The sequence below is a fragment of the Papio anubis genome, chromosome 6, assembly GCF_008728515.1.
Source record: "Papio anubis isolate 15944 chromosome 6, Panubis1.0, whole genome shotgun sequence".
Lineage (NCBI taxonomy): Eukaryota > Metazoa > Chordata > Mammalia > Primates > Cercopithecidae > Papio > Papio anubis.
The window spans coordinates 158,127,976-158,155,417 of NC_044981.1; the positions used below are offsets into that span (position 1 = coordinate 158,127,976).

The window sequence follows — 27,442 nt, forward strand, 5'->3', positions numbered from 1 at the left end:
GGTTGGTTCCAAGTCTTTGCTATTGTGAACAGTGTCACAATAAACATACATGTGCATGTGTCTACAGTAGAATGATTTATAATCATTTGGGCATATACCCAGTAATGGGATTGCTGGGTCAAATGGTATTTCTGGCTCTAGATCCTTGAGGAATTGCCACACTGTCTTCCACAATGGTTGAACTAATTTACACTCCCACCATCAGTGTAAAAGTGTTCCTATTTTTCCACATCCTCTCCAGCATGTATTGTTTCCTGACTTCCTTTTTTTTTTTTTTTTTTTTTGAGATGGAGTCTGGCTCTATTGCCCAGGCTGGAGTGCAATCTCGGCTCACTGCAGGCTCCACCTCCCAGGTTCATGCCACTTTCCTGTCTCAGCCTCCTGAGTAGCTGGGACTACAGGCGCCCGCCACCACGCCCGGCTAATTTTTTTTGTGTTTTTACTAGAGATGGGGTTTTGCCATGTTAACCAGGATGGTCTTGATCTACTGACCTCATGATCCACCTGCCTCGGCCTCCCAAAGTGCTGAGATTACAGGCATGAGCCACCATGCCTGGCCGTTTCCTGACTTTTTAATGATCGCCATTCTAACTGGTGTGAGATGGTATCTCACTGTGGTTTTGATTTACATTTCTCTAATGACCAGTGATGATGAGCTTTTTTTCATATGTTTGTTGGTCGCATAAATGTCTTCTTTTGAGAAGTGTCTATTCATATCCTTCGTCCACTTTTTGATGGGTTTTTTCTTTTCTTGTAAATTTGTTTGAGTTCTTTGTAGATTCTGGATATTAGCCCTTTGTCAGATGCATAGAGTGCAAAAATTTTCTCCCATTCTGTAGGTTGCCTGTTCACTCTGACAATAAATTTCTTTTGGTGTGCAGAAGCTTCTTTTGGTACTTAAAATATTTTTAGTACTTCATTGGCAAATCAGGAAAATCCTGATGAGAAGAAAATGTCCTTGCTCTGTTATTAACAATCTACATTTCCCTATACCTTTAAAATAGATTCACTGAGATCTGAGAATAAATTACTGTGAAACCAGCATTACTGTGTATGGGACCAGGAACTTGCACACTGTGTGATGACCACAGAGTTTTCAAGGAGGAATATAATGACAAACTTTAGTGAGATGGGTCTGTGGTCTTTATATTTTTTCTCATAACCAACATACGAGGGTTTTGAATAAGCTAATAGATTATACAATGGATTTGAAGGTACAAACACATTTTACATACGAAATGGCATGGGATGGGGACGACCTGATTACAATCCCAGGAAGCCAGTGCCAGAACTGCCAATCGGAATATATGGCCTGGGTCTTTCTGTTAAATCGGTAGATTCCTTGTCTATGAGGAAATGCTTTAATGTATTCATCAATGAATTACAACAAAGGAAAAAGACTGTGAGAAAGTAAAATCCTTAAGGCTCACCTAAATCTGACCAAAATGCACAGGTAGAACCAGTGTATGGGACACCACACGGGTGCTTTATCTCTCTACTTCCACACTGAAGCTTGGAATTATCTATGAACATAAGAACTAATCTGTATTCATGATAATTTGCTAAATTAATGTTACTTTGGCTTTACTACACATGTTCTAGCAAGTTGCAACATATATTGTTTTCCTATCGTATATCAAGTGTTTGGTGTGGAACATTATTTTATATCCCATGCTCGTTAATTCCCTAAGCACAACTCCCATTTTTCAACTGCTGCTATGAGAAAAGAAATTATTTGGTTTGAGAATCCTTTCCCTCTCCTGACCTTGTCACCCCAGGATGTGAACAACTTCAATAAGCAATACACAAGGGAAGTACTTTGTGTTTTGCCTGGAAAGCCACAGAAATCTTTGAATGCAACAGACAATCTTTCAAGGTAAAAGAGTTATGTCCCAAATTTTTCTTTTTGCTTGCCCAAATTTTTCCCCAGCTTTTCCTTTTCTCTCTCTCTTTTCTTTTTCCAGAAAAATATCAAAAAATTACACTAAAGCTTTATTCTCAGTATTATGCCCAAACCCACCTACAAACAATACATCAATATAAGACTAATTGTGCATAAAATTCAAATTCTATTGCACTGCCACATAAAAATGCAAAATGCTTCGGTGGTATAATGTCTAATGCTGAGCACAGTTCCATAAGATCTGCCCCAAGACAGCTCGTACAGACGCAATTATCTCTCACACACTCAAACTGCTTTCTTTCACAACGTTACTTTTATTATGCCAATGCATAAATCTAATTTTAATTGAAAAGTCCATCTAGAAGATGAAAACTGCGCTCGTGTCTTACTTTCACTAAGTGTAAGTGTAATTAAAGATACTAAAAATGTTTTTCGTTGGAGGAAGGATTTTAGCCACCAGGTCAAGAAACCACAAAGGGCATCGTGGAGCTGCGAAACTGACTTCGCGTTCATCTTCATTCTTAAGTGCTTCTGGTTAAGCCGAAGTGATAGAAGAATGAGCCAAAGTAGCAGCAGCTTTCAGCAGAGGGCAGCAGATGCTCTTCGCTTGGAAGACAGAGAAAGTCCTGGCAGAGCCTGAAGTGGTTCTGAATCCCCCAGGTTTGAAAGGTCAGTTTGTTAATCACAAAAAGGTTGAAGGTCCACAAGGTAGCAAGGACACAGATTGCATGGTTTCACAGACATATGGTCACCAGCACAAGAATTTTTGGCAGGCCTGTAAAGCAAGCCTTTACAAAAACTGTCTTCATTTTAAAAAAAAAAGAGTGATGCGATCTGGATGCCCAGAGTAGCTAAGGCCACCATCGGGAAAGTCACTTGCTAAGCTGCTGTTGTTTTTTTTTTTTCTCTTTACTTTCCTCTTTTACTGTTCTATGTTCAGGTAATGGTAGTTACAGCAGTTTTTCCATTTTTTTTTCAATAGGTCTATCGATATTTGTTACACTATAAATTTTTCATATGATAAAATTGATAATAATGGTATCTATATAACAATAACGAACATCTACAGGGTTCTTACTTGGTATCAGTTTAAGCTCTTTGTATAGTTTTATTTTAAATCTCACAGTGACCCTGAAATATTACTATTACCATTTCCCAAATGAGGAAACTGAGGCCGAGAGAGCAATTTATCCAGTCACACTTGGTATGCAGCAGCAGTAGCCCCGACTTGAACTGGGGTCTCTGAGATAGCAGAGTCTAGAACTGTACCCTCCAATACGGCAGCTGCAAGCCACAAGTGGTTGTATCAGTGTGTCCGTGCTGAGTGGAGGGGGACTGTGAAATACACGCTGGATTTTGAAGACTCTGTGTGTAATCAGAAAGGATCTCAATAATTTTTACATCGATTACATGTTAAAATTATAATATTTTGGATATATTAGGTTATATAAAATAAATTATTAAAATTAACTTCACCTTTAATGTGGCTATTAGAAAGCTTCCAATTACAGAATTGGTACACATTATATTTCTTTTTCTTTTTTTTCTTTTCTTTTTTTTTCGAGACAGAGTCTCGCTCTGTCTCCCAGGCTAGAGTGCAATGGTGCAATCTCGGCTCACTGCCACCTCCACCTCCTGAGTTTGAGCAATTCTCCTACCTCAGCCTCCCGAGGTACCTGGGACTACAGGCACACACCACCATGCCCACTTAATTTTTTTTTTTTTTTTGTATTTTCAGTAGAGATGGGGTTTCACCACGTTGGCCAGGCTGGTCTTGAACTCCTGACCTCAGATGATCCACCCGCCTTGGCCTCCCAAAGTGCTGGGATTACAGGTGTGAGCCACCGCGCCCAGTCGGTACACATTATATTTCCATTGGTCCTGTTGGCTTTAGATCCTTGATTCCCACACTATATGGCCCATTGTCCCAAGACACCTTCTTCCTCACCATTCTCAGGAAAATGAAAGGCGTTAAGAAATTCTGTAAAGTTTCTTGACCTGAACCTTGGTAGTTCCTCTCACTGAATTGATTTGTTTGATAGGAATTATGTCGGATGTAGGTATCATATGGAATGGAAGGAGGACAGAATTCAGGGATAAGATGGAATAAACCACTACTAGCATCACCTATCACTGTGTAGACAGGAACATCAGAGGAATCTGAATCTCCACTTTACATTGACATTTCCTGGACAGGGTTACCTTTCAACTTTAAGACTCCAACTTCTAGAATTTACATAGATTATTGGTCAGGATAGTAAATAATGGATTCAATGCATGGATATTTGAACAGCCTACAGTCATGGAAGGAAAATTTTCGTTTTGATTCATCTGTGTTAAAAAACCTTCAAGCTCTTCTTAGCAAGCACTGAGCCAGAGACAACACGTCTTTGGTTTACAGAAAAGGTTCCCCGTCTTTTTCCTTTATCAGCACATCTCTTTCATTTCAACAAAGATTCTCAACCAGGAAATGGTCACCATGGAAGGCAGTGAGGTGGAGGATAGGCTGTATAATTCCGATGACTATCCGGGGGGATTCTGGCAAGGTGCCTCCTGTCCACCTTTACGTTCAGTGCTTCAAGTCCTCACGTGAGTCTCTACCTTCTTCTGTTGATGCTTGCCATCAATGTCCCTGACAGCCTGGCTGAAGGTGCAGCGCAGAGGCTCAAAGAGGCCAGGGTTTTGCTGTCCAACATGTGCCACTCTTTTAGTCAGGCTTCTCCAGAGAGGCAGAGGCAACAGGATAGATCTTCAGTTTTATATATATATATATATGAGGGAGATTTCTTAGAGGAATTGGCTCATGTGATGATGGAGGTTGAGAAGTTCCAGGACAGCCCATCTACAAGCTGGAGACCCCTAGGATGCTGGTCATGTGGCTCAGTCCAAATCCCAAAACCTTGGAACCAGAGAAGCTGATAGTGTAATTCTCAGTCTGAGGCTGGAGGGGGTTGGGTGCTGATGAAAGTCCTTGAGTTCCAAGGCTGGGGGTCCCCGAGTCCTGATGTCCAAGGGCAGGAGGAGGAGAGTGTGTCCCAGCTCCAGGAAAGAGAAACTAATTTGCTTTTCTTCTGTTTTTCCTCTATATGGGCCCCCAGCAGCCTGAATGGGGCCCGTCCACATGCAGTGCTGATCTTCCCCCATCAGTTCACGTGGATTCGCACGCCAACCCCCTCTGGAAACACCCTCACAGACACACCCCAGAGTAACACTAGCAGCTCTCCAGCTAGTCCCTAATCCAGCCAAGTCGACACCTAAAATTAACCATCACAGTCACACATTTGGGTTCATAGGAAAGAACTTTAAAGCTCCTGATCTAGTTAACCTTGCTGGTCACCCATATATGAGAAAGGATGTGAGTCAAGGAGGAAGGAGACATGCTCTAGGACACTGACCACCCACACTCACTCCTAGTATGTTACCAAGTGTCAAATTCACACATCACACTCCATTGTAGAAAAAAAAGTCACTTCTTAATTTCCTCAATATCTGTTCTTACGTTCCGCTTAAGCCACCCTCTAATTTCTTCCCAGAGGGGATGCCTTACCACGTGTATGCTGGCTCTCTCAGTGTCTGCTGGTGTAACGAGCACCTTTGGTACCTCTTAGCCCCGGTCTCCATCTCGTTGCACCTCTTTTCCAAGGTGGTGACTGGGTCCTCATGGTGAGCAAGAGGAAGGGTCCCCAAGCTGTTTGGAGATCAGGGGCTGCCCTCTGCTCCTCACCAGCTGCTGCAGTAGTGGTCTCCCCGTCACCACCTGCTCTGGATAACTTCTTTGAAAAGGGAAAGTTCTCTCTTTGCTTAGGGCTGTGTAGCCTCTGAAGATCTGACTGCCATTCTCATTCGATTCCTGGGCACGCAGGTCTGCCCTGTAGGCTCTAATGGTAGGCTCCATTTGCTCAGTAGCCAGCACCAGGCCTGCCCCTTTCCAGCGACCTCCTTGCCCCTCCCCAGGCCCCTAACGGAGGATCTGGGAGCTGTGCCCAGGCGTTCTCTACCAGAAGCCACTGTGCTCCTGCCTGGCCACTGCTGCAGGCCCCAGCAGGAAGCAGAGTGACAAGCCCTCACCTCTCATCCTCCCCCTCACTCCATGAAGCCTTCTTGTCATGGACGCAGGTCTTCCCTCCACCCCACAGTCCATGTGAGCCTGAAAGAGAGGTTCTATTCCTCTTCTGTCTCTTATCTGACCAGAGCTTCCACTACCTCTTGCCCTCTCCTGGGATTGTACTAACTTTACGCTTCTGGGAAAGTTGATTTATGAGGAAGAGGAAGAGCAAGAAAGAATTTTGGAGAAACAAAAGAAATTGGAGAACTTGACAATTTTCTTGTTCCTTCTGAAATGAATTTTCAAGGTGACTTATTATTCTGTTTTAAACACTAAATTCTCAGAATGCTATGTACTTCTTGGTGCTGACAAACTTAAAAAGAATCAGACCTACATCAAACCTAGGCAGTTTAGAAATCATCTGTTCTCGTGGCTCATCTGCGTTGCTCACCTGTCTTGGCAAAAGCGTATCTGAGTTGGCAATGTCTCTTTTCTTTTCAGCTTTTTCTTAGGCTGTCTATTTCATGTACTAGAGCTATTTACAATAGATTGCATGAGACCCAGCTTGTTTCTAAGAAAAGACAATAGAAAAATGTGTATAAAATCGGAAAAATACAATAACGTACAGAGCCGTAGTTAACACTTGAGAGCCTAGGGGTGAGTCCACTAAGGGCACCTGCCAAGACCCTTAACAACAGAAGTCTGAGATATCCCCAAGCTGGGACTCCCATTACTTTCCCTATTCTGGCTCTCTGGTGTGCTTCCAACTATAATATCCTAGTTTTTCTGCCTCTCTTCAACCACGTTTTCCCTTAAAAGAGATGTGTATACAGACATAAGTATTGTAAGTGAATGTATAAATAACAGATACAAAAAGGATTTTATTGTAGTATTCTCCAGAAACACAAAAACATGGGTATATACACTTCCAGTGTCACACTATTCAGGAAGTCTCTTTAAATAGTATAAATATTATCCCCAGCTGTAAGCAAATATAGACCAGTAAGGGAGTGACAGACAGCTTTTTAAAAACTGATTTTTTTGAAAAGTATATCCAAATCAGACATTCGTTATTTTTTTGCAATGTCAACAGAGCTCTTGAATAAAATTATTAGATTACGCCCCTGCTTTTTAATCTGAAAGTCGTGTGGGTTTTGGTTTTGTCACAACGACCTTAGTGCTGTATATATTCTCTAAGTTTGGGCTGGAGCCACCCATTATTTTCCTAATGATTTAATGAAACAACACTGGTTTTGCAGATCAGCCAAAAATGGGTAAAAAGGAAAGAATGAAGAGAGAAGAAAACAGAAAACATGGTAAGAAAGCACCTTTCCTTGCACTGTGCTTTAATATTCAGTAAACATATGGTTATGGTTAAAAGAAATAAGAAATATGTATGTTTATATTGAACTGGCTAATTTAATGGTTGCTTTGACTTCTACTAAAGGGTCATCTAATATTTGATAATAAACGCAACACATTAATTTTTCACTTTTCTTTGAATTACAGGAAGGAGGTCTTACTATGAAAAGCCTCATTATGAAAGGCCTCAGTCTGGTCTCAAATCCGCAGAAATTATACTCTTTCCTCTTGACATCTTGTAATAAATAAAACTGTTAATATTTTGACTTTAGACAAATTTCTCTTTTGCTTTCAGCAGCTAACAGTTATAAAAAGAGACAGTGCTACATTAGTTACGGTAATTTACTTTGGGGACACCAGCAGAAACACATAAAATTCATTAGTGGCGCCAACAGCTATTTCTAATTCTAATAAAAAGGCTAAACTACAATTTATAAAACGAGTCTTAAAACTTTCCTGAAGACAGAAGAGTTGAGATGATCTTTGGAATAACTAAAGCAAGAATCCTACTGTACTTAAGCCAAAATGTTTGTTTTCACAACACTGTAACATAATGTGTTAACATTAAAATACTTTCTCATTGCCAAATGAATATAAACTGGGGAGATGCTCTCTCAGCTCATGCTCTTGGTCCATTAAGCCTGGGTTCCTGCCTCTGGCAGTGTTTCATGCTTCAGAGAAAGGCAACAACAAAAAAAACTTATAAGCAAAATTAGAATAAATCTACAGCTCTTATGATCAATCATGCAAGGTTAGCATTGGGAAAAAAACACATTTGCTTCTCTTTCCCATAGGAATTGTACGCCTCTGACTTTGAGACCTTGAGAAATATATTTTCATCCCATAGGAAACTCAAGGTTGCAGATGGACACACACATTCTACTAATATCATTTTTATTAAAACACTTTCGTCTGATAATTTATTAAAAAGTGTTCCCTAAAGGAATGATGCTGCTACTAAAAACATTTTCCTGAATTACCTTTAATCTAAAAAGTGCTTGAGAAGAAAGCTGGAAGATATGATGAGTTGAATTCCTACAGAAGTCTTGCCTTCTATTAATAGTGAACACAAAATATTTGGAAAATAAGACAATAGAAATAAATTTGAAATAAACAAGTTGGTCTGCACTGGCCTTTCTTAGAATACATTATGCCATTCAAGATTTCTTATTTAGAAATATCCTTCTCCAGGAAAAGTCCTATGCCCTTTTTAAAGTAGATGATTTTCAAGCTACTATAAAGACACATGCACACGTATGTTTATTGCGGCACTATTCACAATAGCAAAGACTTGGAACCAACCCAAATGTCCATCAATGATAGACTAGATTAAGAAAATGTGGCACATATACACCATGGAATACTATGCAGCCATAAAAAAGGATGAGTTCCTGTCCTTTGCAGGGACATGGATGAAGCTGGAAACCATCATTCTCAGCAAATTGTCACAAGGACAGAAAACCAAACAACGCAGGTTCTCACTGATAGGCGGGAGTTGAACAATGAGAACACTTGGACACAGGGCAGGGAACACCACACACCGGGGCCGGTTGGGGGGTGGAGACATGGGGGAGGGATAGCATTAGGAGAAATACCTAATGTAAATGACGGGCTGATGGGTGCAGCAAACCAACATGGCACATGTGTACCTATGTAACAAACCTGCACGTTGTGTACATTACCCTAGAACTTAAAGTATAATAAAAATCAATGAAAAAAAGTAGATAATTTCTCAATTATTTCTTCTGCATATAACATATCCTTGAGGGGTAAGCACAAAGGAGCAATGTGGCGGCTACGTAGAACCACTTCTTAACAGGGAGAGTAACATGTAACACTCGTGCTAAGATTTCCATGGGATCATGTGCACAAATTGCCAGCTCAGGGCTCAGCACACAAGTGTAAAATTTAAAAACGCCAGAACATATTTGCTCAGGCCTATTCATAGACCAGGCCTCCTTAGGTTTATTAATACCCCTCCCTTAGTCACAAAATTTCCTTACAAAGGGCCTGTGGAGTAGCTGTTGGAGGCCAAAGGTCTGGCCGCCACCTAACAAGACCCCACCCAAAGTCATCCAGTAGAAGAAGTAGGTTTCATTACAGTATAAAGTAAAATTAAAGGCTGATTAAAAGCAGCAGTTTACATCTGTACATCACCTGATCTAATTTCCTCATTCCTGATGAGGAAACTGGGCTGCAGAGAGGCTAAATGAATGCCTCAGAAGTTAAGATCACTCCTGTATATTCCTGGTGTGGTTCACTGTGTATTCCTTACCCTGCACACAGTGTCAGGACAGAGCAGGCTCCAACTCCTTACTGTTTGGTGCATGAATAAAAGGAGGTAACCGGCCTGTTGTGGCGTAACCAGCTTACTGGCTGTGCGGCTGTTAGGATTCTGATTTCCTGTGGCTTTTTACTCTCTACTAGACTTACCAAAGAAAGGATGGTTCTGGAAAGCATCAGTGTGGGGCAGAGTGAGTGCAGACAAAACTACCCCCCATGTATACACGAACAGGTGCCACTGACTGATGATGCTTCAAGTCCCTTTAGTGGGCACCAGTCCTTCCTCCAACCATTTAAGAAAAATAAAGGGAACACACTGATATTCTTTCCTTTCAACTGGGTGCTTGCGGACCTCAGAGTCCCAGGGCACATGTTGCCAAACTAAAAGAACACGGAGCATGTCTGGAGGATGCTGGCAAAACTGAAAAGCCAAACTCTGGCTGCATCCACTGATATTTACAGCGTTGCCAGCCTAGGCTCTGCTACTACCACTGTTGGGTCAGACTCGCAGACCCTGGCCAAATAATGGGTGAACAAATGCACTCAGACACAGATATCTAGTGAAAGAGCGGGCTAGGGGGCCAGGCACCTACAGACCCCAAGGAGGGTGCTGTAAAGAGTCAGCAGCCATGGCCCTGACAAGCTGGCGCTGCGGGCATTTATTCAGCACAAATTTAATGACAAAGGCTTTGAGTCAACACACTTGTGGATAATTAACATGGTCACCCTCCCCGCCACCCAGAGCAGTCGTGTGCGCAGATGATTAAAGGCCAGGTTCCGAGGCCTAAGGAAACTAACTTATCTAGATCAGTTTCTTTACATCCCCTTATCACCTAACCTAAGCTCTTAGGAGAATTCAGCTGCCTTCAGCCAAATTTTCTTTAGAAGCTTTGCAAACCCCTGGCCTTCCAAGGTTTGCATCTTTCTACAATTTTTCTCACCACGCTGACCAATCTCCTACACACCACAATATGCATTTTCTCAAGGCGTTCCACTGAAGGAGGTAGAGCATCGGAGAAAAGCCTAGGAAACAGAGGGCCCCGACAGCTTTTACAGTCATGCTAAGACCATCTTACCAATAACGAAATAGGATCTACCATTATGTGATCTAGTAAAGTTTATACTTTTTTGATAAATAATTCAGTCAAGTTTCAGTTTTCTGAATCAAAGGGCAACTAAAGTACATATTATTTTCTGAAAGAACTCTACCTACTTTACCAGAAAGAGAACACCATGGAATATGGTGCACATGTCACTGTGCCATGTGATGTATAGCCTTGGACGTTACATGCTACTTAAAATGGATTAAAAACAGTGTTTACTATAAAGAACAAGAGGAGTGTAAAGAGCGTCATCAAAGGCTTTCATAAAACCCATCACCAGACAGTCAGTTACGAACAATGAGAAGACCACTAAAGGTCTTTATTTTTGGTGGAGAGTTCTAGAAAAGATGGGTGGAACCCACACCAAAAGACGTGCTGCTCTTTGGGGAGAATGAGTGGTGTTCCATGTCTTTAGCTGTTGACATGTTTGATCCCCAATTTAGGGAGCAAATGGCCACATCTTTTGTGTGAACCCCATTGGTGCGGAGATGAGCCTACATGACTAGGATAACTCTTGGTGTATTTCTGCTACATTACCTTGCCCTTCATTCAGGAATGATACAAACTGGAGGTTTTCAATTAAAAACTTCGCTTAGGAATAAATTGTGTTTCATGGGTTTATGATGCTCTAAAACGTCTCTGAGAATTCACCCTTCCTTTTTTTTTTTTTGGCTTGTGGGTATTTGCTTTGTGGGCAGCTGCAAAATCAGTATTAGCCAAAACAAACTGATAATTAAACAAACAAACATGATGGTGTCATGTATCATGTCAGAGTCGTGTTGGAAAATGGAAGTATAAAATACTTCTAAGTATTGATTTATTGCGCTCCTTTTCTTATTCTATAGAAAAACTAGATTAAAAATCAATGTCATTTACATGATTTTAGTCCAATAAAGAGTGTAATAATTTGGCTGTTCAATTAATATGGTTTGAGGAAATATGAGTGTCTTAGTCTGTTCATTCTGCTGTAACAGGATACTATAGACTGGATGGCTTATAAGCCACAGAAATTTATTTCTCCAAGTCTGGAGGTTGCAAGGCCAAGATCAAGGTGATGGTGGAATCTGTGTCTGATGAGTGCTGTCTTCTTGCTGTGTCTTCACATGGCAGAAGGGATGAGAGGGATCTCTGAGGTCCCTTTTATAAGAACACTAATCTCATTCCTGAGGTCTCTACCCTAATGACCTAATCACTTCCCAAAAGCCCTATCTCTTAATACCATCACCTTGAGGGTTAGGATTTCACTATATACATTTTGGAGTGACACAAACTTTCAGTTCATAGCAGTGGGTAAACATTTAGTGCTTGAATATTTGCTAGTGAAAGGATTAAATTCCAACTAGCCAAGAAGGCCACAAGCCAGCCTTTGCAGAGAAAAAGAGAAATGGCACTTAGAAGAGGGGGTTTGACATCTCCAGAACTGGACTTGCTCTTAACTGCAGTACCATTCATTGTTAATTAATGCATTCACTCATTTATTCAACAGACAGAATTGCGCAGGGCTACATTTGGCCCTGTGGGGATGCAGAGGTGGGTGATAGGCAGGTCCTTGAGGCAGGAAGCTGATGAGAGTGTACCATGCGTGCAGATAACCAGAATGCTGGGCAGGCAATGAAGAGAACCATTCTCAAGACACACAGCTTTAACTGAGTAATTTATAGTTACGGGAAATATTCAATAAGTGATATCCTGTAAGCTGGAGCTGACATTATGGGCAGGCAAAAGAGTGCAGAAGGCAGACACAGAGCTGGAACACACTGGGCACTGAGGAAAACCAGCGCCGAGGAATGGCGTCTTTGCGGGGCATGGACTGGATCGAGAGACGATGGAAGAGGTGGGGAAGGCAGGCTCGGGATGCTCATGGCGTCTGGGGTTTGTTCAGGAAGCAGGACAGACTCTTCGAAGGTGTTTGCTCAAAGATGGGACCTGATCAGACTGGTGTTTCAGAAAAATGACTCCGATAGACATGAACAGGGTGATGTGGATCCAGGAGTTTAGGGCAACGCTCTCAGCCGGCAGAGTCTAACTGAGAAGCCAGGGAGGAGGTACTGACAGCGGTTAGGGGCAGTCAGGAGCGATTTCAGAAGCCGCACTGAAGGCCTCTCCCCTGCACCCCGGCAGCTGCTGCCCCAATCACCCCTCCCTCTCATCTAGCCTCTCCCAACCCAGGCTCCACATTCCATCAGTCACCGTTTAACACGCATCCACATTCAGCCCTTCTGCTTAAAACCTCCACTACTTGACCCGTGAAGTCAGATTATCCAATGGTCACAAAAGGCACCCTATACATGACTCTGCCAACCTCCCACCTCCCGTCTGGCCCCTCCCAGGCTGGCCCTGAACCACGGACGCTTTGTTAATGTTTTCCATCCTGGTGTTCTCACCCAACCATCCTCCGCACTCTCGCTCTGCCTGCCTCCTTCCCCACCCACCTAGCAAATGCCAATTTGATCTTCAGGAAGATGCTGCACATAAACTCGTGCTGAAGAATCCAGTTAATGTGAGTGGAGCAGACCTAAAATCTTGGGGCGACAGTGGTTACCTAGTGACCCACATCTCTGTGATTTGCTAATGCTGATAAAAGCTTTGTTGACAACCCCTTTCAAAGGCACTCTGCTTCCACTCTGTGACAATAGCGCCAGGTCCAAGTCTCCAGCTTAAGGGTTTGTGAAATGCTTTCAGGTTTTTCACTGAAGGAGTTCACAAGCTTTGGTGCACCCTGAGAGGAGCTGTGTCAATGAGCTCACATAGCGTTCATTGTGCTTAGTCACCCGTGGTATCATAATAACAGAAGCCTTTTCAATTTTCAATTTGATTGAATTTCACCCTGAAAAGGCATATATTTTTACTGCGTACTAGAGTAAGTTCCACTCTTCCTTGGGAAACTTGTAATGTAATATGAAAGCAGAGCCTTTAGGGTCTGAAAAATTGAGATCTGAAGGTCTGACAACACCTACCATCTACCCAAGGCACTGCTGGACACCCACCAATAACTCCCTTGTTTGAAAACACGGCCAATCAGTGCACTTCTCTGAGGCTCAGCTTCCTTGTAGAGCCGTAGATGAGATGTTTTTAAGTAACTGGCACTTGGGTCGCACACATGGTATGTCCCCAGTAAAGGGAAGTTACCTTTGACATAGTTTATACTATCATCATAAAAAAATTTCAGAATTGAAATTAATTAAATAAATCAAATTTATTTAATGAGTTTCCAAAAGCAGAGAGTATCTTAAATTTTCCTGTACATCCAAGAATTACATTGTTTTACAATGTCTTTTAAAGCCGTTTCAGAAGTACCAGTGTGTTGCCATTTACTAGAGTCAAATTCACACTTTCACAAATTCATCATCTGTAAGTTATGGTGCTCACTGACGACTCTCTCAGCAGGCACCCATGGTTCTCTCTTGTCATCATCATCATCATCATCAGTGAAGATGTTTGCTCCCTACCATATCAAGGGGCCTAGATTAGGCATTCGGAGAGAGAAGCAGTGATGAATCAAAAACAACATGTGGCTCTGTGCCAGCAAAGGGCTTGTAAAAGACCACACAGCGACAGTCAACCACTTGGAAGAGAACCACGTTACACAGCAACTTCGAGTGTCTAAACACAAAGATTGTTTTCTTCCAAAATGTTAGTCACAGATAAAATAGGATACAGACAAAAACAATCCTTTAAGGACTGTTTGCATACCCCAGAAGGCTGGGGCCACGCTTTCTAGGCAGGCTGCTCTTGTTACCCTCTTGGAACTTTGTGCTCCCAGCCACAGACATGGAAGAGGAAGAGAGGGTGGGAGCCAAGCAATGGTTCAGTGGGGGCGAGAACATCAGAATGACTCTGCCGTAGCAGACAGGAGAGCCCACCATGTGCCACGCATGAGCTAGTGCTTATTGAAAGCCTTCAACATTGTGGGATTCCACAGGTAGAATTTTTTTCTGAGAAATAGTTTCCTGGTGGTTGTAAAGGAAACAAATTCTTTATCAAGCATTTAACGTCTGCAAAGCACTAGAGTACCAGTAAGTTCTACAAGACCCGCAATACACTAGAGTACCAGTAAATCATACAAGACTCACAAGTAGCTCAGTCAGACAGGTAAGAGACAAGACAGGAGAAGAGTAGCCTTGCCACGTGTTTTAGGCAAAGTGCCAAGGGACAGGTGCAACAAATCCATGGCACAAATATCACAGGCCCTCAAAAGCAATGAGTGCAAATAGAAAATAAAATAATCTGGAAAAATAATTTCCTATGGCATGAAGGTATCTTATTTATTTAAAAATGTATCCATTATAATATGAGGATGACTTCAGGCTATGAGGAATTTATTGGACAGTTTTCATTCAATGGGGAGATAAAAATGCTTTTTGAAATGTCTTGCTATCTGTAGTTAGAGGAATATCCTCCTCTTCTTGCATTTCTATTTCATTTTCTATATGCAGTTGCTAGGGGTGCACACACACCCAGACAGACAAACACACACACACACACACAGAGTAATTCCTCAGGGGCTTTTTATCCATTGGGAATTTGCAATAGCTAAACACAGCCACTGAAATAAAAACATATCCTGACATGCATTCTTACCCAATTTATCCCATTTAGGACTGTAGAAAGTATCTGGGAAGAAAAACTAATAAAAAAAGTGTAAGTCGTTAACTATTTCTTGTTGAGTTCTTTTCCCCCCAGCTGTACATTAAAATGGTCTGTGCAAATTGATAGCTTCAGCATTCAAAGTGCATTAATATAAACCAAACCAAGACTGTACACCAATGTCAGAGAGTAGCTCCTGTTTCCAATTAAAAGAGACTTTCCAGTGGAACTGATGACTCATAGCTCAACATGGCAGAGAGGTCTTATTTATTTTTTTCAAATTTTCTTTTTAGTTTTAATGATAGTCATAGCGTCACACATTTTTGTTCATTAGCATAGATGGGGCCTAAGGTTACAAAAGCTGTGGTAAGAATCGTCCTTAATTGCATGGGTTCTTCTAGGATTTACTTGAGAAAAAAAACCCATAAATGGCAACCCAGGCAGACACAGGCATCTGTGAGCATCTTGTAAAATACCTGTAACTATAGTGTAAATGCCAAAACGTTATCTAGTCTTTTACTTAATATGACATTTGGGTGAAATTGCATCTTGATTCATTGGATCTTACCGTTTTACTTTAATGTGAAATTAGAAAAAAAAAAATAGTTTCCCTTTAGTTTTTAGTGACATTTTGAAATAATAGAAGTCAAAATAAATCCAGTTGTCTGAAAAATGTGGACCTTAGTTCTCTTTCCCATCTTGCAAGATGGCTGGTGAAAAAGTTGAGAAGCCAGATACTAAAGAGAAGAAACCCGAAGCCAAGAAGGCTGATGCTGGTGGCAAGGTGGAAAAGGGTAACCTCAAGGCTAAGAAGCCCAAGAAGGGGAAGCCCCATTGCAGCCTCAACCCTGTCCTTGTCAGAGGAATTGGCAGGTATTCCCGATCTGCCATGTATTCCAGAAAGGCCATGTACAAGAGGAAGTACTCAGCCGCTAAATCCAAGGTTGAAAAGAAAAAGAAGGAGAAGGTTCTTGCAACTCTTACAAAACCAGTTGGTGGTGACAAGCACGGCGGTACCCGGGTGGTTAAACTTCACAAAATACCTAGATATTAGCCTACTGAAGATGTGCCTCGAAAGCTGTTGAGCCACGGCAACAAACCCTTCAGTCAGCACGTGAGAAAACTGCGAGCCAGCATTACCCCCGGGACCATTCTGATCATCCTCACTGGACGCCACAGGGGCAAGAGGGTGGTTTTCTTGAAGCAGCTGGCTAGTGGCTTGTTACTTGTGACTGGACCTCTGGTCCTCAATCGAGTTCCTCTACGAAGAACACACCAGAAATTTGTCATTGCCACCTCAACCAAAATCGATATCAGCAATGTCAAAATCCCAAAACATCTTAATGATGCTTACTTCAAGAAGCAGCAGCTGCGGAAGCCCAGACACCAGGAAGGTGAGATCTTCGACACCGAAAAAGAGAAATACGAGATTACAGAGCAGCGCAAGATTGATCAGAAAGCTGTGGACTCACAAATTCTACCAAAAATCAAAGCTGTTCCTCAGCCCCAGGGCTACCTGCGATCTGTGTTTGCCCTGACGAATGGAATTTATCCTCACAAATTGGTGTTCTAAATGTCTTAAGAACCTCATTAAATAGCTAAGTATAAAAAAAAAGAAAAGAAAAAAAAGAAAAATGTATCTGTTTCTAAATATTCTATAAACCACTGGAAACTGTATTAGTCCATTATCACGCTGCTAATAAAGACATGCCCAAGACTGGATAATTTATAAAGGAAAGAGATTCAATTGATTCAAGGCTCCACAGCACTGGGGAGGCCCCAGGAAACTTGCAATCATGGCAGAAGGGGAAGCAAACATGTCCTTCTTCACATGGAGGCAGCAAGGAGAAGTACAGAGCAAAAGAGGGATACCCCTTATAAAACTAAATCTCGTGAGAACTCACTCACTATCATGAGAATAGCATGGAGGTAAACACTCCCATGATTCAGTTACCTCCCATGACACATGGGGATAATGGGAACTACAATTCAAGATGAGATTTGGGTGGGGACACAGTCAAACCATATCAGAAGCTTTTCAGACCATTGTCTCTCTCTGTAAGACCTATGGTTATTTAATTAAGTTTCTATTCCAGGCTTTGCTGTACAAACAATACTGTATTCATTTGGTGCAATAAAAATTAAAACAGAAATACTTGTCCTGGAAAACATAAAGGTATGAAATACACTTCAGAAAAAAATGCATGCGTACTTGTGTGTATGTGTGACTGCACACACACACATACACTCCCAAACGTGATAATTTAGTTGGTTTTCTTTGTTTTCTGATTGCCAAATAAATTTCTCTACTAAATACATTGCAAGTCTGCAATCATGGTTCCAGTTTATCATACTGTGTTTTTACATTCCTTCCAATTGAGGATGTTATGCCTAAAAATACAATGTTCCAAAGAGTGTACTTCAATTCATACTATATTCCCCTTAGCAACACTGAATCCTTAAGACATCTGTTAAAAGTCAGGTGCATTCAGTTAACAGCTTAATAGGGTTGGGATCTGTAGAAATTTATCAAACAAGTTAACATTATTGACTTTTAAACAGACACTGTAGACAGTTGCAAAGAATATCATGAGGATTTTGTAAAAGCCATATCATACTGTGGATATTAAATATTCCTGGTGGAATAAGATAGCATGGCACAGTTAAAAGAATCTGAGATACTGCAAGGCCAGGAGCACTGCTCTCCTCTGCTGCCCATGAATCTTCTAAAGAAAGAAAAGTGCTTTCTTGCCACTTCAGAGTTGTTTTTGGTTTCCTGAAACTGCCATAATTTAATTAAAGTGCTCAGTGTCCTGCCTGTGTGACCCCATCCAGTTGACAGAATCATTCCACTCGATTTTTCTAACAGGGGACTAAGATGCAGGTGCCAGGCAGCTGTTCATACAGCATGAGAATGGGAGGGGCCTCTGTCCAAATTGTCTTCTGTCAAATGAATTAAAATGATTATGGGCTAACGCTGGGTGCTAAAAATGTGTCTATGTGTGTACGTCGCATGAGGAGGGGGCTTACACCAAATGGAAAACTTAAACACACACACACACACACACACACAGATCCCCCACCCCCTAAAACCCCAGGAATTTTTGGGACTCCTAAGACTGTGAGTCATCGTTACTGATGGGAATGGGTTCTGTCCTGTAGGTGAGTCAGATTGGAGAAACGGATGCCTGTGGCAAGGCAGTGTTGTCAGAGACAGAAAGCACATCCCCTCATCTGCCTATAACCACAAGATCTGGGTGAGCTGAATAAAAAGAACAGCAGACACTCCTGGTGAGCTTCCCCGCAGATGGGCTCAGTCCCCGTGAAGGCCTGCAGCAGGGCAGTGGGAAGACCTTCTCAGGCTGAGTGGGACCTTTCCATAGGCAGACAGTGCTCTGAGCTTCCTGTATACAGTGGAATGGGTTCAGCACTGACCTGCAGCAACTCATTTAATCCCAAGTATCCCCATCTTACAGACAAGTGCGTTCTTAGAAAAGTTAAGCAACTTGCCACAGGTCACACAGCTAGTAAGCACTAGGGTATTTCCAAAGCCTAACTGGTCAATAGCACTCTTAATTTCTACTCAACTCACCCCAAGAACAGGCACGAGGACTCAGGGAGAGCTGGGGATCATCTGGACAGAAGGATGGAAGAAGCTGAGGCGGGCTCGCCATCCTCTGGGGCTGGTCTTCCCAGGAGAGAAGAGCCGTGGAATTTACCTGGCGATGCTCTGTCTTGGGCCTCATCAATTTTGAATTTGTTCATCATAGGCTGCCCTCCTTATTAGTATGCTTCAAGCAGGTCATAAGAACTCAAAAAAGTCAAACCAATCAACAAATGTGAGTACTTTCCCTTTTAAAATATTGTTTCACAATTGAGAGAAAGGAAGAGAAGAGTTAAGGATCTGCTGAGTGGCTGGCGTTATCCTCGGAACTTCTCTATGTCTTCTCCCTAGAGCAAGCTGTGGGCTGTGCATAGCATCCCTGTTCTTGCCCCGAAGAACCTGAGGCCAGGAGAGTGATGCTGAGGTGGGCAGATGGTGAGGCTGATGCTCCTTCCTCACAGCCATAATTAAAACGGGGGACTTAGGAGCTGGCAGAATCCTTGGGAATCATTTTGTCTGACCTCCTTATTGGAGACACCATGGCCAGTGATAGTTGATAATTTACCAAACCCAAAATTCCTTAGTGGTGAAGTAGAAAAAAGAGAGTAGATTTCTGGTTTCTAATCCAGATCTCTTTTTCTCTGTATGCTGTAAATAAGGTGCAAACAAACAAAAAACATCAACCAGAAAAATTTAAAAGCCAAAGAGAACTCATTTTGGAATATAGTAGAATCGCTTCTCTCCATAACTGACTATAATCAAAGAACAGGTAGATTTCTGTTCAAATGAATACTGTTAGAACATCTGGTCTTATAAAATAAGCCTATTTACATGTGCTGACAGATGGCCTACAGTGAAAATGCTTTGTTAGTCTGATTACAACAAATCCTAATAAACCCGAATCCTCTCTCAGGTGCCTTCCTCAGCCCCCATTCATGCGAGAGGCAATCTCTATTACAAGGACATTGGTGTGTAGGCATTTGTCAATAATTTGCCGTACAACTCTATTTGAGCATCATCAAACGTACTGCATTGAAAGAATCCCAGGTTTTATGCAAAGCTATCTTCATTTGGTTTTATTTTCCTGCTTTTTTTTCCTGGAGGAGGGGCCCGCTGGAAGGAGGCTGACAGCTGCAGAGGCAGAGGCTCGGTGAAAAGTGGAGAGCTCCAAAGTCCCAGGTAGGTGAAGAGCCTGGGGGCTGTTGAATTGGTGGGGGATTAATGATCAAGGAAATCTCAAAACTTTAAGTAACGAACGCACTTTCCTGGACAATCCTGAAAGAGCTCTAATTAAAAATAAAGTAAATATGTCCATGCCTTTTTGATATTTCATCAAATTTTTGCAGGAGGGGAAGTGCTTGCAAGAGCCCACCAAGGGCTGAATGTGAAGACAGGTGCCCCTTCATCCACACACGCCCCAGGGCTGTGTCCTCAGCCCTGGCACCCTGCAGCCTCCTTTAGTCGTCTCCATCCTGGTGTCCCTGAAACATGAGTCTCCCATCTTGACTGCTCCCAGGCACTATGGGCAGGCCATTGTGCTGACGGCTGCAGAGCTAGAGACAAGGCCACCCTGAGGAGGCGCTATGCTGGGGATGCGATGTGCTGGGCACATGACAGCACTCACTATGTCAGCACAGGACAGCCTGGGGCAGCCGCAGGTCCACTGCCCCTGCTCTATCTGCAGCTCTGTGCAGGATGTGCATCTTTGTCGCCTAGCCCTGATTTGTGGGCAGGAGGCTGAGAGAAGGGGCTGGCAGGGGTCAGTGGGCAGGAGGAGCGGGCAAGGCTCTCCCTGTCACCTCTCACAAGGGGGCTGTCCATTCTGAAGACACTGGGCCGGACCTCTGTGGATGGAATCCCGTGTCCTTCGGGCTACTGCTGCAGCTGCTGGTGAACAGTCATGGCATGGGGGCTGCTGTGAGTGAAAGCAGGGAGCATGGTCCTCAGTGCACACGTGGGAGTGCCCATTTGATACAGAGTTCCCCTGACTTAAATATTTGCAATGAAAGAGCCACTTGCCCCTGCTTTGGAGTGCCCATGGGAAGGATGGAAATGCCAAAGAGCAAACACACAAAGCTACGGTGGGAGGCTGAGGCAGGACGATCGCTTGAGGCAGGAGTTCAAAACCAGCCAGGGAAACAGAGCCAGACCCTGTCTCTATGTACATATAAAAAAAATACAAAGTCGAGATTAAACAGGACGCCCAACACAAACACAGGCATAAAAGCCTGCGGTCCACACGGGATGTTTACAGGCTGTTTCAGAGCTTCAATCCGACACACAGAAAGGCAGGAGGAGGGATGACGGGCCGTACATCAACAGCCGTAAGCACACTGGAGAACTGTCTGAGCGCTCATGTCCGTTCATGTTCATTTTAGATGAAGTTTTGCAGAAAAAGAACTCCTGTTACCAAAAGTGTCATGCCATCACATAAAATGCCTCATCAGAATTTATCAGCCACTGCAGCGCTGAGAGGCTGATGGAGCATGACCTATAAAAGGCTTGAAATGAAGCTTAAAGTAAACCTCTGTTGGTGGAAGAGGTAAGATGCTTTTATAAACTGCTAAATCATGCTGAAATTGGAAGTGTGTCTACTGAGGATCTGTGGTTTTTCTAAGGTATTCATGCATGTAGCAAATGTTTCTGAGGGTCCCTTCACCTTGGTGACACCATGCTTCTGCACCGCCACTTAAATGTACTAGGTGTGACTTGGGAGCCCATTAACGCCTGGCAGGCAAGGAGGTTACATCATGGGAATCCATTTCATTACCATAAATAAATGTCACATGGCTGCCATACATTTTCTCTGATTAAACTGTCAAGAACAAAATCGTGTAAGAAGAAAAACTTTTTATTCCTGTGGCAGGAAAAAAAAAAAAGGAGGGAAAGAAAAAGTAATGAAAATATCTACACAATTTAATGTCTCTGGGCCTCTAACTTCTTACCTAGAATAAAAGAACAAAGCCCAGCTTACTGCCCCCTTGGAGACTGCAGCATGACCTGTCTTTCGTGTTTCTACAGAACAAGGTAGCCTTTTCTCCTCTGCATTCCCAGACCTGTTGTCAATTCTAAAGAACTGCTTAAAAGCGCCTCTTTAGGTAGTAGAGCTTATCTTGGGATGAAACTGAAAAATGGACTCATTTGCCTTTTGTCCTTAAAAAAAAAAATTTACAGGTTTGTAAAAAGTTAAGTTCTTTCTATTGGCCCCAGTTCTGTTTAGGACACAGTTTTTCTACTTCCCTTATTTGAGAGCAAATAGCTGTTGACCTAGAGGCAAAATCTGGGTGTGGTCCCAGAGGGGAGGTGGCCCAATTCAAGGTGACTGATCCCAAGTGTGACTAGGGCAAAGGACTTGATCCCAGGTTTCCTGTCAAAATAGCTAGAGGTAGAGTTGGCTTTCCATACTTTAAACTTTTTTCTTTTGTGCTTGCTTTTATTTTTCTATCCCCTTATTGGGCCAAGGTATTCTCTTTCAGTCCAAGGGCAAACAATGCCTACCACATCACAGATAATAACCACAAAACCTTATCTTTGTACAGAGTCTTGCAGTCTGCACTAATATTCACCCCTGATATACATATCAGTATATATATACATATATATATATATACTTTTTTTGGAGACTGAGTCTTGCTCTGTCGCCCAGGCTGGAGTGCAGTGGCACGCTCTCAGCTCACTGCAACCTCCACCTACAGGGTTCAAGCCATTCATGCCTCGGCCTCCTGAGTAGCTGGGACTACAGGCACATGCCACCATACCAGGCTACTGTGTTTCAGTAGAGATGGGGTTTCATCATGTTGCCCAGGGTGGTCTCGAACTCCTCACCTTGGGCAATCTTCCTGCATCGGCCTCCCAAAGTGCTAGCATTACAGATGTGAGCCACCGTGCCGGGCCACACTGCTGATTTTCTTAAACAATCTTATCCATCTAGGAAGGCATTATTTATCCCTGATTTACAAATGAGACAGAGGCTCAGAGAATGACTTGGCAGAGTTCACATGCCAGGAAGTCCTATAGCTGGGACTAGAAATCCCTAGTAAGATGGTTTCGCTGTGTCCCCACTCAAATCTCATCTTGAATTATAGTTCCCACAATCCCCATGTGTTGTGGGAAGAACCCGGTGGGAGGTAATTTAACCACGGAGGCAGTTACCCTCATGCTATTTTCGTAATAGTGAGTGAGTTCTCACGAGATCTGATTTTTTTTTTTTTTTTTTTTAGACAGAGTCTTGCTCTTTTGGCCAGGCTGGAGTACAGTGGCATGATCTCAGCTCACTGCAACCTCTGCCTCCCAGGCTCAGGCAATTCTCCTGCCTCAGCCTCTTCAGTAGCTGGGATTACAGGCATGTGCCACCACGCCCAGCTAATTTTTGCATTTTTAGTAGAGACAGGATTTCACCATGTTGGCCAGGCTGGTCTCGAACTCCTGACCTCAGGTAATCTGTCTGCCCCAGCCTCCCAAAGTGCTGGGATTACAGGCGTGAACCACCATGCCCAGCCGATCTGATGGTTTTATAAGGGGCTCTTCCCCCTTTTGCTCGGCACTTCTCCTTGCGGCCACCATGTGAAGAAGGATGTGTTTGCTTTCCCTTCCGCCATGAGTGTAAGTTTCCTGCGGCCTCCCCAGCCTGCGGAACTTTGAGTCAATTAAAACTCTTTCCTTTTTAAATTAGCCAGTCTCAGGTACGACTTTATTAGCAGTGTGAGAACAGACTAATACACCTAGTCTCCAAGTAGACTATGCTGCAGTCAAATGACCACTGGGGATCAAGTCAAATGACCATACAGGATCGAGTACATTCACATCTTGAAAAGCAAGTCTTAGTGCAACGTGAGCACGCTCTGTTTTCTGGCTTCATCTTTCCCCATGGAGGGTCACTCGGTAGCAGAACCACTCCTTGCCTCGCCTGTACTCCTCACTCCCTCTTCCCCAGGAAAGGAAAAAGGAGTGTTTGAAATTTGGGAGCTGAGCCTGGCTATAATGCTCAGCCCTGGCCTTCCCGCCTCCTCAGCCCTGTTTGCCTGCACTGTACGCTGCCTGGACTGCACCTCCAGGAAATATGTTTGCTAGAGACAGAGTCAGCCCCCACCCAGCCCCATGGAGAGGGAGGTCTCAGGTGTCTGCCCTGCACAGGATTAGAGTGAGATTCAGCCTCGGCCAATCCTTTGTGTATCTTTGCCACATTCTCCATTATTAGTCTTTTTAGTCACAATCAACTCTGTCTCAGTTGGTTCAGAACTCAGGCGAGCAGGAGGGGCTATTTATTGGATTCCCTCATCCTGTAACACAAAGCAGTTGATATTTTTGCACAAGGTGCAATGCCTACCACCCCATCAAATTCTGCTCTGCGGGGGACTGCTGACTGTGCTACTCAGAAAACCATGAGGCTGCTTCTAGTAAAATTCTTTCCCAGATGACTAGGGGCTCCAGAGAGATTTCATTCAAAACTGTTGGCAAGTCCCCAGGGGACCTGAGTCCTTAGAGAACCAGAGCTCTTTTAATGTCTCCTGGGGACTGCAGTGGTCTTGTGCTTAGGCTAACCAGCGCTGTATATATTTTATTCTTCTTTTGTACTTTTTGTTTATTTCCAACCACTTAATCCTTTTTCCATTAAAATTATGCAAAAGCCTCACTTTCCTCATTCATATGAAAATACTTTTTGTTCTCTTCTACGCTCATTTTTCTGGTTGTAGTAGTTTTACTCCTAAAATCAGCGAGACTTGTTTCACATAATGAAAGAAGCCATTCTACATCTTAAAAACTTGCTTTCCATTAGCTTCTAAAACATACATGGATAAAGCGAAAATTCCAGAACTTTATGAAGCATTTTAGTTTTATGTGCTCTGGAAAGGCACTCACTGGGGTAGTCTTGGGGCACATACGGGCATCTGAGCAGCTACTTATGCTTAGCTATGTCACACAGACAGATGTGATAATTAGTGCCAATCAGTCTCAACTGGTACGAAACAAGAGACGAGATATGGGATACAAAATGTTGGCCCACATAATAGGTTATCTTTTCAGTTTGAGAATAAAGAGGGTGTATAGCCCACTGGGACTCTGGCAGCAATGGTCGACTTCATATTTTTTGACCAGGCTTGAGTTGACAAACTCAGCCATGGCCTTTACCACTGAGGTTTCTTTCAGGAAAGGAAAGACACCAAGGGAAGGGAAACTATTCAGGCTCGTGGAACCAACAGCAACAGCCACATCCTCCCCAGAACTAACACAGAGTTGCTGTATTTTATGCAGTTTTCTCAGGTTAGCATGATCAACTGGAGGAAAAAAGCTAACAATTATATTTCTGAGGGATGGAAATAAAGTTTAAAGGGTGGTATGCTGAATAAATTAACTTTATAGGAAGGGTATGTCCAGTGATTTTTCGAAGCCCTGTGCTCAGCGAGAAGGCTGAAAAGCCGGCTCCCTGCAGGATTAAAGCCACCTTTGCGAAAGTATAACTGAGAAAATTATCATAGTGAAAGAGATCTGACCAAACCAACTCCATCTTCCTTCTCATCTGCAAGCTGTCCTTGTTCATTCCTGGTCATAGGACAAACTGACTTTGGGAGAAACTTAGTTGATAATATAAATTTGAAACAAAGACAGTAACAGTCCTTTTCCAAAACAAACCCTGTTTCCTGCCTAGGGACTAGACTGCTTTTGCAGGACTAATAAATTAGCTACAAGATTAGAAATGATGGTTTAGGAGTCATGCAGCTGGAGGCTGCAAAATTCTCAACCTTCTGAAATTGCTCCTGGGTATAACATCACTATTGTAAAACCTAAAATCAGTGCTTGAGAGATTTTGCTGACCCTGCGTTCATTGGATCAGTGGGGACCACCCAGATGGATAAACTGGCTCATCTGGTCAGAAACTGACTCAACACAAGAGGGCAGCTTTGATTTCATTTCTCCCTGTGATTTCATTTCTAACCTAACCAATCAGCACTCCCCACTTTCCAACTCCTTACCCACCAAATTATCCTTAAAAGTCCCATCCCCGAGTTTTCTGGGAGACTGATAGAGTAATAATAAAACTCCGGTCTCCTGTACAGCCAGCTCCGTGTGAATTAAACTCTTTCTCTATTGCGATTCCCCAGTCTTGATAAATCGGCTCTGTCTAGGCAATGGGCAAGGAGAACCCATTGGGCAGTATAGGATGAGGACCCTTTTAAGCAGCCACTCAAACTCTTCATCTGATATTTTGCAACATATTCAGAATACTTTCACAGCCCCAGGCAGAAAGGAGTATAACAAAGGCAAAGTGCCCTGTGGCGCTTAAAGTTCCTGTGCCATATGCCATCCTGATGGGCTGGGTAGTACCATTCCTGCAAATTCCCTTGCAGACAATATTACAAGGCAGGTGTCTGCACCTACTAATGAACCAAGCTCATTACCAGACACTTCCCAACAATGCTGAAGTTTCTGTTGGTGTAAAGAGTTTACATACTTCTTTTCCCCTCCAGTGTGGGGAAGCAATTCTCTAAGAAAGAAGTTTAATTTATGAATGTCTGGCTGCCACAAAATAATAAGAATTTTCCCCCCACTACTGTAGATTAAATTATCTCATGAAATGGATTAGAAAGAAAAGGGTTTGTCTTAGTTAAAATAATAAAGAAAAAAATCTTTCCAAGCTGATTTGAAAGCCTACCTGGAAGTCATTTAACTGTCTGTTCCTTTTGGTTTAGTATTTCCATCTATCAGGGAATTAGTTTTGTCCATAAATGTAATCAATATGGAATATAAAGTCATCAAATTAAAAAACAGATTTAGAGTTTTCATGATAAAGTATACCTTTAACTTGAGTTAATACAAATGTAAATTAGATACAGATATTTGATGCCTTGCTTATTGCATTTCTTCGGTATGTGACAGAAAAATGATCGCAGTGTTTGTTTATTTTAATAAAAAATTTGTATCTTTCTAGAATCATTGTGATGTTTATGGAATGTAATAGAGAATTTCTGATGTGTACAAGAACACAATATCCTCTTTCATTCTGGAAATCAAAAGGAAGATCTAAGGAGTCTCAGCTGAGTTACTAGTCACTCACTTTTAAAAAAAGACAAAAAATAAGGTGTCAGGTGTAAAAAGGAGAGGTCTGAGAAGTCAGTGGAGGTATACATGTACTACGTACCCATAAAAATTTTAAAAACAACAACAACAACAACAACAACAACAAGTCAGTGGAGGAATTGAGGGAAGTTGGGAAAAAAAAAGCCAAAATAAGAATTTCAGGTGAGAAGAGAGGCAGAGTCAAGGATAGAAGGAACTCCCTACTATGATGTAAATGTGGTAGGTTAATCAGAAAATTGGTGCATGTTTCATTATTTTTAACAACATTTAAATATACACTTATACAGCAATATTTTAATGGAAGATCAAAACCTGTTTTTTTTTTTAAAGCATAGATCCACTTCTTGGGGTGTCCAGTCATCATTCTTTTTAATCAGCTTTTCTAGTTTCTGGTTTCAATTTCTTTAAAATAAAACTAGAACATAAGGACAGGAACAATGCAATCTGAAGTCAGAATTGGTTTTGAGTTTTAGATTCTT

The 27,442-nt window shown here is 42.4% G+C and overlaps 1 protein-coding gene and 1 pseudogene across 5 annotated transcripts in view; one reads left to right on the forward strand and one right to left on the reverse strand.

Moving 5' to 3' along the window:
• The window catches only part of PRKN (parkin RBR E3 ubiquitin protein ligase), a 1,413,696-nt gene that overhangs the window by 301,354 nt on the left and 1,084,900 nt on the right, over positions 1–27,442 (reverse strand). The gene's annotated exons all lie outside the window — the stretch shown is intronic.
• Positions 15,968–16,912, forward strand: LOC101012104 (annotated as a pseudogene). The gene has a single exon (XR_646620.3). The product of XR_646620.3 is annotated as a 60S ribosomal protein L6 pseudogene (transcript).